The following is a 13,285-nucleotide window of genomic DNA, read 5'->3' on the forward strand; positions in this document are numbered from 1 at the left end:
AGGAGCTTTCAGTTCCCTCTATCCAGCATCATCTCTGTCGTTGCCAAAACATCTGGACGAAGACCCGAACCATTCTCCTCCAAACCTCTGCCAAGAACAAACAAGCAGCTGACCAACACCGTGTCCCAGCTCCCCAATATCACACAGGTCAGTCAGTTTGGCTATCTTCTAGAAATATTCCACTCAAGACCGATTCCTGGAAGCTGTCTCCTCATTACCTTGGTCCATTCAAGATTGTAAGGATAATCAATCCCTCTGCTGTCCGCCTTGAGCTCCCCAAATCCCTCCGTATCCACCCCACTTTTCATGTTTTCCAGTTAAAGCCTGTCCACAGCAGTGACCTTTGCCCTCCAGCCATTCCCCCTCCTCCCCCCGGCTCATTGATGATCATGTGGTGTTTACGGTGCGCAGGCTCCTGGATGTTTGCCGCAGGGGCCGGGGGCTGCAATACTTGGTCGATTGGGAGGGGTATGGACCAGAGGATCTCTCGGTCCCTCATATTGGACCCTGATATGGTGAGGGAGTTTCATAGAGCTCATCCTGCCAAGCCTGGGGGTCGCCAGGGGGCTCCCATTAAGGGGGGGGTACTGTCAGGATCCTAGTGTTTGTCTGTCTGGAGCTGTGCGGAGCTGAAGTCACCACACACCTGCCAGCTGTCAGTAATCAAGCCACCTGCCAGCCATCTGCAATCAAGTCACCTTCACTCCAGTCTGCATAAAACCCTGGTCCAGTTCACAGCTCTTCGCCAGATTGTCAGCTTACCTAAGTGGTATAGTATATCGGCTCAGAGAATAGTCAGTGTCTCATTCTTTAGTTCTCTTGCTAGCTTTATAGCTCCGTTCCTGACTGTGTTTTTTCCCCTTGTTTCCAGGTCCTGCTTCTGCCACCACCCTTCCAAACCTCAGCAGCCCAGCTACCCTTCCAAGCCCCAGCAGCCAAGCTACCCTTCCGAGCCCCAGCAGCCAAGCTACCCTTCCAAGGCCCAGCAGCCCAGCTACCCTTCCAAGATCCAGCAACCCCTGCCCTGCTCCAGCCGCTCCTACCTTTGTGTAATAAACAATTGTGTTTTCTACAGCAAATCAGTGTCTTGTCTGCATTGTGGGTCCAGACCTCCATCCATCATGACAGAGCCAGCCAGGAGGGAGAAATTTGATTCCTAAATTTCCATTTGTAATTAAATTAAATTGACACCTTTTGAGTAATTGAGTGTATTTGAAAGATAACTTAACATTTATGACATTTTGATTTTATTGATTCATTTCATTTTCAAGTTCATTGACATTTCATACTTACCTTGGTTAAACATGAACATTGTTGTGACAAAAAGGTGTCAATATTCCTAATGCTGACTTAGTTAGCGGTTTAACTAACACAGAGATTGACAATGAGATCTTTCACTTTCTCAGGGAATATGGGTCAATTACTAGAATAATTGAAGTACTTACCACAGATTCTGACACCCAGGTAATCATACAGTTTGAGTATAGTGCTGCTGTAAAAGCACTTGAAACCGATATCTTACCTTATCGAAGACCATGTACTACCAAACCTGAAGTTATTATCCATCATGTTCAGAGCCTTGCTAGTGTTTACTCTAGTGATGTAGGCACCAGTACAACAAATACTTACCTTTCTGGGTTGAGAGACTTAGCCAAGTTGAGCGGCAGGGAGTTTGGAGATATCCTCCGTGAGGAGCTGGCTAGGATTAGTGAATCCATTAGAACTGAGACCCCAGTTGAAAACAGTGAAGACACTGTAGAAAGTGAGCCACCTCCTACACAAAGTGATATTCAAGCTGCTGCCCTTAGCTTTGTCAAGGCCCCCATTGAGGTGAGTCAGGCCTCCTATAGACCCCAGATGGGCACTGAGGTAAGAGATCTCCTTTCTCCAAGAGGGAAAAGAACCAGCACTTTCCACTTACCTTCAGATCAACTCAGCACCCCAGAAGTGCAACGTGTTGTGGTTGAGCATATTGTCGAGAGCAGTGAACTTGCAGCTCACCTTCATTCTCCATGTAAGCTGAAACAGTTTTCTGGGCAATTTCCTCAGCCATGCTTCGAGGTCGACTACGACACAACACAACAGTGTCAAGTTCTGCTTGAATGATCCATCAATCCCTGACTCCCAAGTGGTAAGGAAAATTGTTGAAAGCCTTTCAACCCCAGCAGCAAACATGATCAAGTCATTAGGGTCCCAAGCCTCACCAAACCAGTACTTGACTTTACTTGATTCTGTTTATGCCACTGTTGAGGATGGGGATGAGCTCTTTGCACGATTCTTGAACAACAATCAAAATGCTGGGGAGAAAGTATCAGATTACTTGCAGCGGTTACACACAGCATTAAGTCATGTGATCAATAAAGGTGGGATTGCTGCTCACAATGCTGACTAACAACTCCTCAAACAATTTTGTCAAGGATGTTGGAACAGTATTCTGATCACCTGTCTTCAACTTGAACAGCTCAAGGGGAAGCCGCCATCTTTCGCAGAGCTTCTTCTCTTACTGCGAACTGAGGAAGACAAACAGGCTAATAAAGCTAGCAGAATGAAGCAGCACCTCGGGTTCATCAAGCCAAAAGCCATGTCAAATATGTAAACGTGTCCTACACAGAGGACATTAGCATGCCACAGGAAACTGAGCAAACCTTCTTAGCTATGACCAAAGACATCCAAAAGCAGATCGCTGAACTTCAAGTTCAGACGGCCAAAACTCAGAATATGCAGCTCAGAGAAGCCTGTGAAAAAGAAAGTAACAGTAAGTACAAAACAGAAACAAAAGATTAAAAATACCCAGCCGGAGGGACAGCTTCAACAAATGACTGAAACGGTGAAACCAAAGCCATGGTATTGCTTCAAATGTGGTGAGGAGGGCCACATTGCATCCACATGCAGCAACATGCCTAATCCCACCCTTATACAGGCCAAGAAAGCGGAGCTCAGGGAGAAGCAGCGCGCTTGGGAAGCCCAGAATGGCTCCCCAGTTAAACTAGAACGGGCTTCCATTGAGGGGCAAATGGAAGCCAAGTATCAGACCCATCTCTCTGATCATCCTATTAAACCCATCAGTGATATCCTTGAAGTAGAGGGAGCAAATGGCCAACCTGTTCCTTACCTGGGATATGTTGAGGTTGACCTCAAGTTCCCTAAAGCTCTCCTTGAGTCTGAGCCTGAAATGTCAACCTTGGCTTTGATCGTTCCTGATCTGCGTTTCAACAGTGGTGTCCCACTGTTAATTGGCACCAACACTTTAGACCCCCTTTATGATCAGTGTTGTGATGGATTGTCATTTCCCCAAAACTCACCTTGTCATGGCTATACACATGTCCTTCGCACACTTCAACTGAGACAAAAGCAAGCGACAAGTGGAGAACTTGGCTTTGTGAAGCTCAGAGGGAGAGAACAAGAAGTCCTCCCAGCGAAAGAAAAGGTGCTGCTTGAAGGCTGTCCGTGTGTCAACCCAGTTAACACAGAGAAATATGGCCTGTTAGAGCAACCATCCAGATCAACTTTGCCAGGCGGTGTGTTTGAAGACTGTTGTCTCATTTCCTTGCCAGAGCATGGCTCCAACAAGCTGCCTGTTCTCCTTAGAAATGAAACAGAGCATGACATCATTCTACGTACCAATTGTGTCATCGCAGACCTGACTGTCGCAGATGTTCTCCTCAATGATCAGAAGCATGTTGTTGAGTGCTCTACTCACCAAACAGATGAAAAGTGTCCTGGGAAAAGCTTTGACTTTGGCCCTTCGCTCCCTGAGGAGTGGAAGGAAAGAGTTACAATGAAGCTCAGTACCTTCTCTGACGTCTTTGCACAACATGACCTTGACTTTGGGCATGCGACCAGAATCCAGCACCACATCAAGCTGAAGGACGAGACACCAATCAAACAGAGACCTTGTCTTATTCATCCTCTGGATTATGAAGCTGTCAAGAAGCACCTCCAAACCCTTCTTGACACAGGCGTAATCCGAGAATCAGAGTCCCCATTTTCATCACCAATTGTGGTGGTGAGAAAGAAGAATGGCGATGTGCGCCTATGCGTGGACTATAGAAAATTGAATCTGCAAACAATAAAAGACTCTTATGCATTGCCAAACCTGCAGGAGTCGTTTTCCGCTCTAACTGGATCCAAGTGGTTTTCAGTGATGGACCTGAAGTCTGGATACTATCAGATTGAGATGAATGAAAGTGACAAGCATAAAACCGCTTTTGTGTGCCCCTTTGGATTCAACCGAATGCCCCAGGGAATCACAAATGCACCGAGCACATTCCAACGGCTCATGGAGAAATGCATGAGTGACATCCATCTAAAGGAAGTCCTGGTTTTTCTTGATGACCTAATAGTGTTTTCGGACACTCTTGAAGAACATGAGACCAGGCTCAACCACGTGCTCAGCCGTCTCAGGGAATATGGCTTGAAACTTTCACTTGATAAATGTAAGTTCTTTCAGACTTTGGTGCATTACTTGGGGCACATTGTGTCCAGTGATGGAGTGAAAACTGACCCGGAAAAGGTTCAAGCTTTGAAAACCTGGCCGAGACCACAGAACTTAAAGGAGCTCCAATCCTTCCTCGGATTCTCTGGTTACTATCGGAGGTTCGTGAAGCATTACTCAAGGATAGTCAAGCCTTTGACCAACCTTACCGCAGGCTACCCACCGCGACGGAAGGGAGTCAAGGTTGGCTTCAGTGATGGAAAATACCTTATCCCAAAAGAGCGTCAACAAGCCTTTGAGGAGATCATACACAAGCTAACATCGTCCCCAGTCCTTGGTTATGCAGATCCTAAGGGTCCTTATGTGCTCCACACAGATGCCAGAACGACAGGCTTGGGAGCGGCTCTGTATCAGGAGCAGGATGGGAAACTGCATGTGATCACTTATGCCAGTAGAGGACTCTCCTGCAGCGAGGCAAAATATCCAGCACGCAAACTTGAATTCTTGGCCCTTAAATGGGCCATCACAGAGAAGTTTCATGACTATCTGTATAGAAACGTCTTCACCGTTATCACAGATCCACTGGCATACCTACTTACCACAGCCAAGCTTGATGCTGTGAGCTACCGTTGGTTAGCTGCACTCTCAACATTCACTTTTGATATCAAGTATCGAGCTGGTAAGCAAAACGCAGATGGTGTGCTGGAAAATGATGCCACATCGCAGGAAGAGAGCCAAAGGATTGACCAGTTCACGTCTCGGCTATTAACATCCATGAACAAATGTGAGCTGGTGACTCCAGAGACTGTCAAAGCTGCTTGTCAAAGACATTCCATGAAGCAGGTTCAAGAGCTCTCACCCTTCTTCGGCTATGTTGAATCGCTTACCATTCACGCAGATGCAATCCCTCCTGTCTTTGAAGAAAGTGAGTCACAGGATGGGATCCTAGCAGTACAATACAATGAGTCTGACCTAATGAAGCTGCAAAGAGAAGATCCCGTCATCAGCAGAGTTATCAAGTTGGTTGAATCTGACAACTTACCTGCAGATCAAACAGCAGATTATCCTGAAGAGCGGACGATCCTGAGAGAGTGGAAGCGGCTTCATTTGAACACAGGCCTGTTATACCGGACACAGGAGTGTGAAGGACAAACTCTTTTCCAGTCAGTACTCCCAGATGTCCTACGGGCCACTGTACTCAGAAATCTCCATGACAATATGGGGCATTTAGGGATTGAACGAACACTTGACCTCACCAGATCGCGATTCTACTGGCCAAAGACGGCTGGAGATGTGGAGAGGAAAGTGAAAACATGTAAGCGATGTGTTCGACGAAAGACTCAACCTGACAAGGCTGCTCCACTAGTAAACATCCAATCTATAAGACCAATGGAGTTGGTCTGTATGGACTTTCTTTCACTAGAGCCAGACAGTCACAACACTAAGGACATCCTCGTCATAACGGATCACTTTACCAAATATGCTGTAGCCATCCCTACCAGAGACCAGAAAGCTAGTACAGTTGCTAAAACCTTGTGGGAACACTTCTTGGTCCATTATGGGTTCCCTGAACGCCTGCACAGCGATCAGGGCCGAGACTTTGAGTCTCATGCCATCAAAGAGCTATGTGTATTCGCAGGTATTCGCAAGGTGAGAACAAGTCCGTACCATCCCAGGGGAAACCCTGTGGAGCGGTATAACCGAACACTCCTCAGCATGTTAGGAACTCTCAAAGACAAAGAGAAGACTCAGTGGTGAGACCATGTCAAACCTCTCACTCATGCTTACAAATGCACAAGGAGTGACGTTACTGGGTTCTCCCCATATGAGTTAATGTTTGGGAGACAACCAAGGTTACCCATAGACTTAGCCTCTCACAAGATCGCAGAAAAGAACAAGAGGCGATTTGATAGAGTTGTCAGAGAGTCCACACTGGCTGCCGGGGATCGATTCCTTGTCCGTAACCTTCGTCTCCGCAACAAACATAAGCTGGCAGGTCGCTGGGAGCCCACAATATATGTGGTTACCAAGCAAATGGGAGACTTACCTGTCTACTCTGTAAAACTGGAAAAGGAGGAAGGACCACCACGAACATTACAAAGGGATCTTTTACTTCCTTGTGGATTTCTTCCTGAAACTGAGAGTGAGGAACAAAACACAAAGAGCAGTTCAAAGAGACCTCGAACAAGGCAGCAAACTGCTATCTGTCAGGCCTGGACTATAAAGAGTACTCAGATGCAGAGTGTTCAATAGGCAGACTTTATTAATATATTCTAACCTCGGCTGTGAGTGACCAAGATAAACCAGCTATGGAATTTATACTATCAACACAAGACTAAATTTATCAGGGAAAAAAACTAATAAACAAAAACCACTCCAAATGGAGGGACTGCAGAAACAAAAAGGAATAAACCAACAGAAAATCACTTAAGGAGGAAGACAAAAGCTAAACACTATGAACTCTATACTATAAAGACCAACTAAAACGCTCTCAAAAAACAGAGGCTCTACAATTACAACTAGGCAAAAACAAATGGAACAAAAATTCACTCCAAAGGAAGCTACAAAAACTGCTTGACAAAACAGATGGCTCTAAACTATGAAATACCAACAAAAAATCACTCACATGGAGGTAAAGAATGCATAGACAAGGCAAGGCAAGGCAAAATCTTTGATGACTGGCTGGGGTGCACGAACGGAACGAAACACTCTGGCACAAGACAAAGGGAGACGCAGACTATAAGACAAATGAGGGCAATGGGAAACAGGTGGACACAATCAGGAATCAGGGAAGACACTCTGACAAGTGACACATGAGGAAGGGCAAGTGACCTGAAACGAGAGGAGAGTTACTTTTCAAAATAAAACAGGAAATGACAAAACATGGAGACAGGACAAAAGCCCAACTTGACCTCACCACGTGACAGTACCCCCCTTACGGCCCAGGCTGTTCAGGGTGGTCCCTTTGAAAGTCCTCTATGAGGCTCAGGTCTACAATGTAGCGGGAAGGGATCCATTGTCTTTCCTCAGGTCCATATCCCTCCCAGTCTGCCAGGTATTGTCTACCCTGGCCCCGGCTGCGTACCGCCAACAACTGCTTGACCTTGTACACTGGACCGCCGTCTACCACTTCAGGTGGCAGCGGAGGTGTGGCATTCTCCTTTGCAGGTTTGATCTTGCTCACGTGGAAGGTAGGGTGGACACGAAGGGATCGAGGCAGGCGAAGGCGGACTTCCGCAGGACCGATGATCTTGGTGATGGGGAACGGACCAACGAATCGTGGCGCCAGCTTCCTGGAGGGGACCCTGAGGTGGAGATCTTTAGCGGACAGCCACACCCTCTGACCTGGCTGATGGGCTGGGGTGGGTCGTCTCTTGCGCAGCTTTCTTGACCCAGTCCCCTTGGCGAATTAACACCTGCCGGGTGGCTGCCCAAATACAACGACAGCGACGAATCACGGCATGGGCGGAGGGCACTGACACCTCAGGCTCGTTGTCTGCAAAAACAGGGGGCAGGTAACCAAATACACATTCAAATGGTGAGAATCCTGTGGCAGAGGTGGGTAGTGAATTGTGGGCATACTCGACCCAGACCAGGTGCTTGCTCCAGGAAGAGGGATTCTGGGTGACCAGACACCGGGGGCCGGTTTCCAGTTGCTGGTTGAGGCGTTCGGTCTGGCCGTTGGCCTCCAGGTGGTATCCTGAGGTCAGGCTGGCCTTAGCTCCGATGAGTCGACAGAACTCCCTCCAGAACCGGGAAGCAAACTGGGGCCCCCGGTCAGAGACAATGTCCTTGGGAAATCCCTGAATACTGAAAACATTGTTCATCATGATCTCCGCCGTTTCCTTGGTGGAGGGCAGTTTCGGCAGAGCAATGAACCTAGCCATCTTGGAAAATCTATCCACCACTGTGAGGACAGTGGTGTTACCTTGAGAGACCGGGAGCCCCGTGACGAAGTCCATGGAAATGTCGGACCATGGTCTGGAGGGGATGGGGAGCGGCTGCAAGAGCCCCATACGTGAACCGGAGGACGTCTTGTTTCGGGTGCAGACTGAACATGCCTGTATGTACTCCCGGACCTCCGGCTCCATGGATGGCCACCAGAACCTCCGAGAGATGGTGAACATTGTCCTCCGAACTCCCGGATGGCAGGAAAGCAACAAGCTGTGGGCCCAGTGGATCACCTGTGGGCACAACTCAACCGGGACAAACAAACGATTCTCTGGGCACCCACTAGGTGGCGGTGCCTCACCATTAGCCTGCTTGACCTCATTTTCTATCTGCCAAGTCACCCCTCCAACCACATAGGTTAGTGGGAGGATAGTTTCTGGTTCCTTGGCAACAGGCTCGGGGTCAAATAGTCGAGACAGGGCGTCTGGTTTGACGTTTCGGGACCCCGGCCTGTAAGAGAGGGAAAAAGAAAACCGTTTAAAATAAAGAGCCCACCTGGCCTGGCGAGAATTAAGTCTCTTGGCCTATCTGATATATTCAAGGTTCTTGTGATCAGTCCAGACAATAAATGGATGGTTAGCCCCTTCAAGCCAATGTCTCCACTCCTCCATAGCTACCTTGACCGCCAGCAGTTTTCGTGGTTTCCCAAATCATAGTTCCGCTCAGCTTTGGACAGCCGCCGTGACAAAAAGGCGCAGGGATGCATCTTACCATCCTGCTCCGACCGTTGAGAGAGAACTGCCCCGATCCCTTCGTTGGAGGCGTCTACCTCGACCACAAACTGTCGCTGGGGGTCTGGCATGGTGAGGATGGGAGCCGAGGTAATGCGACGCTTGAGGGTCTGGAAGGCTGTCTCCTCCTCTGGGGACAAGTGGAAACGCACCTGAGAGGAAGTAAGAGCATGGAGAGGGGCAGCTATTGCGCTAAAGCCCTTGATAAACCGCCTGTAAAAGTTAGCGAAACCGAGAAACTGCTGAACCTTCTTGCAGCTATCAGGTGTAGGCCACTCGGCTACAGCGCTAATTTTAGCCGGGTCCATCTGCACTCTTCCAGGGGCTACAATGAAGCCCAGGAAGGAGACGGTGTCGGCATGGAACTCACTCTTTTCCGCTTTGACGTAGAGATCATTTTCCAACAATCTTTTTAGTACTCTGGTTACATGGTCTTGGTGTGAGTCAAGGTCAGGGGAGTAAATGAGAATGTCATCAATGTAAACATAAACAAAATGGTCGAGAAAATCCCTGAGTACCTCATTAATCATAGCTTGGAACACAGCAGGCGCATTGGTTAACCCGAACGGCATGACCAGGTACTCGTAATGACCGTTTGGTGTGTTAAAACCTGTTTTCCACTCGTCACCCTCTCTTATTCTGACCAAATGGTAAGCATTGCGAAGGTCTAGCTTTGTGAACACTCTGGCCTGCTGGAGCTGGTCAAACACAGAAGACATGAGAGGAAGTGGGTAACGGTTCTTAATTGTAATGTCATTAAGAGGGCTGTCGTCTATACAAGGTCTTAGGGAACCATCCTTCTTGCCCACAAAGAAGAAGCCGGCACCTGCTGGTGATGATGAAGGGCGGATCAACCCTGCCTTCAGTGAGGTTTCGATGTACTCCTGCATGGCCACCCTCTCTGGCCCAGAGACCGAGTACAGTCGGCCCTTGGGTATGGTGGAGCCTGGAATCAGTTCAATAGCGCAGTCATATGGCCGATGTGGAGGGAGTGACATGGCTTTATTTTTACTTAATACCTCCCGAAGGCGGTGGTAGCAGGAAGGCACGGAGCTCAGGTCCGGGTACTCGGAGTCTGTTGCAGGATTAGCAGAGGCAAGGTTGGCCACAGTTACATCTTGGCGTAGTCACAGACAAAGTCGCTGCCTTGTTTTAGTCTGCTCAGTTCCTGCGCCTTTTCAGTCGTAACCGGGTCAAAAGTCTTTTGCAAAGCCGCCTGAAAGTCTGTGAGGGAGCTGCAGAGTGGAGAGTCCCGAGCCCACTCTGCTGAGGCCCAAGCTTTGGCTCGTCCGGTCAGATGGGACATCATGAATGCTATCTTGGACCAGTCAGTGGGGAAAGCATGGGGAGATGGTTCATAATGAAGTGAACAGTCAATGAGAAAAGTCTTACATAGTCCCGGTTCCCCAGAGAATTTCTCTGGTTGGGCTAATTTACTGCCAGCCCCGACGATGGGCACAGCCGGGGCGGGAGCAGCAGCAGCTGCCGGAGGCTCGGGAGCTGTGGTCGTCTGAGTGGGACGATCCTGCAGGACCTGAATTTGAGCCGTGAGGAGACTCAACTGATGAGCCAAAGCCGTCTGAAACTCCTCCTGATGGGAGAGACGGGCCTCTTGGGCACGCAGGTACTCTGTCAGTTGTTTATTCTCTGCTGAGTCCATACTGGCCAGAGTGTACTGTCAGGCCTGGACTATAAAGAGGACTCAGATGCAGAGTGTTCAATAGGCAGACTTTATTAATATATTCTAACCTCGGCTGTGAGTGACCAAAATAAACCAGCTATGGAATTTATACTATCAACACAAACTAAACTTATCAGGGAAAAAAACTAATAAACAAAAACCACTCCAAATGGAGGAACAAAACTGCAGAAACAAAAAGGAAAAAACCAACAGGAAATCACTCCACAAGGATGAAGACAAAAGCTGTACACTATGACCAACTAAAACGCTCTCAAAAAACAGAGGCTCTACAATTACAACTAGGCAAAAACAAATAGAACAAAAATTCACTCCAAGGGGGCTACAAAAACTGCTATAAACTTGACAAAACAGATGGCTCTAAACTATGAAAATACCAACAAAAAATCACTCACATGGAGGTAAAGAATGCATAGAACAAGGCAGAGACAATGCAAGGCAAGATCTGTGATGACTGGCTGGGGTGCACGAACGGAACGAAACACTCTGGCACAAGACAAAGGGAGACGCAGACTATAAGACACATGAGGGCAATGGGAAACAAGTGGACACAATCAGGAATCAGGGAAGACACTCCGACAAGTGACACATGAGGAAGGGCAAGTGACCTGAAACGAGAGGAAAGTTACTTTTCAAAATAAAACAGGAAATGACAAGACATGGAGACAGGACAAAACCCCAACTTGACCTCACCGCGTGACACTATCCAGCAAGATGAGGAGCCCCTTGTTTCAGATGATGGTGCCTATGAAGGCTGGTATGCAACTGCTACCTTGCCAGATGTTCAAGAGAATAGGTTTGTCAAGGCGTATGAAATGCCAAGGCACAGGCTTGCACCTGCTCCAGGCAAGCATAGGCAAAACCCTGGAAACCTTCATCCACACATCACTGTGGATTCAGTTCCAGCAGCTGTAAGACCAAGTGATGCCCTTCAGTCTGAAAGAGAGTTATGTTCATCTGATGAGGAGGAAGGAGAAGTTGGTTACTCTGAGACCTTAACATCTGGAGAAATCAGAAACTTACCTGAAAAGGAAATGAAACAGTCATCTGATGAGGAAACAGGAAACCTACCTGAAAAGGAAACATAAATCGTACCTGAAAAGGAAACACAAAACTTACCTGAGACGGAAATTGAAAACCTACCTGGAGAGCTTGACACTAGTTCTGAACCTGTGGAAGGAAGTCCTATGAAATCAGAAACTAAATATCATACAGAGGCAGAGATACCAACCCAAGAAAAGACAGAACCAGATATTCCTGTCAGAAGATCACTCAGACAACGTGAGCCATCACGTAGGTTCCATTATCCTGAGTTGGGAAACCCCCTAGTCTCTATTGTTACTTCCTTTTTTCAGGGTTTGAGTACTGCCCTCACCAATTCTCTTAATGATAGTGCCAGTAGAGATTGGTTGATAGCTTCCTCTGGAAGTAACAGAGCCAGTAGTTACCCAAAAGCCCTTTAATCATGCAATGGGACGTGCATACATTTAAGGGGGGAGAGTGTAACCTGTTAAGAAATTGAGAAACTAAATACACAGTTAGGTATTTAGATGTGTAATCTGTTGGGGGAAAAAAACGAACCAAACTGTTACAATGAGTAGACATACTTTTTATTTCATTGAGCATTAAATGAAAATAACATTTAATTCATAACAACATTCCTTATTTCATTTTGCATTCAATTTAGTAATTAATTTCATCCCAGAGGTCCAAGTTGCTTAAGAGAGTGGTCCTGTGAAGAAAATGTAATGCCATTGGTTCATACTGAGGTAGCTGAATCGTGATTGGTGTAAAGTAGTTCATGTCCCGCCCCTGGCGCAGGTTAGGGAGACGCGCTGTGAGAAGTACACAGAGCGATAGCATGAAGAGAGCAGAGACACGGACGACACGGAGATGCATAAAAATTGTTAAAACATTTAATATTGTGTTACATTATTAAAAAGAGAAGCAGTTCGAGTCGGCAAATGTCTGGTGAACCACTGTGAGCGACCCCGGGGACCTTACCTGTGTTTAATCTTTTCTTTTCTCGGTGAGTACTGTGATGCAGCAGCAGTTAGCTCCTTGAATTAGCCTAGCCTTGTGGCATTTTAGCCACCGACCTGAAGCATAAACCCACAGTCTTGTGTTACTTTTAAAAAACGGACAAAAGACAAAAACGGGAATGTATGTGTATATAAAGAGTATGTGAGCATCTTACTTACATGGTGAAAACATAAGAGTTATCATTTATGAGTTTCATGGGTTTTGAGACTGCTTGATTTTGTATAGTACTGTGTAACGTGCATATGAGGGCGCGATGTCAGTATTGTGAGAACCTCACAAATAATCAACAAAGAATTTATTTTACATTATATTACTTACCTTAATCCAGTGTAAGTGAGGATTTATTGAACTGTGAATGGTTTTCCAGATCATTTACATATGAGCTCCTGATTGTTTATCAGCCATTTAATGACTTTGTTTTCATTT

General features: G+C 47.0%; 1 pseudogene; it reads right to left on the reverse strand.

The window, feature by feature from the left end:
* Positions 1 to 8,332: 8,332 nt before the first annotated feature.
* LOC147818328 (uncharacterized) lies at positions 8,333 to 9,289 on the reverse strand (annotated as a pseudogene).
* Between the last annotated feature and the right edge of the window lie 3,996 nt (positions 9,290 to 13,285).

Source organism: Seriola lalandi, unplaced genomic scaffold (assembly GCF_002814215.2).
Source record: "Seriola lalandi dorsalis isolate HSWRI2012SDOR001 ecotype SW California unplaced genomic scaffold, Sedor1 jcf7180002054630, whole genome shotgun sequence".
NCBI lineage: Eukaryota > Metazoa > Chordata > Actinopteri > Carangiformes > Carangidae > Seriola > Seriola lalandi.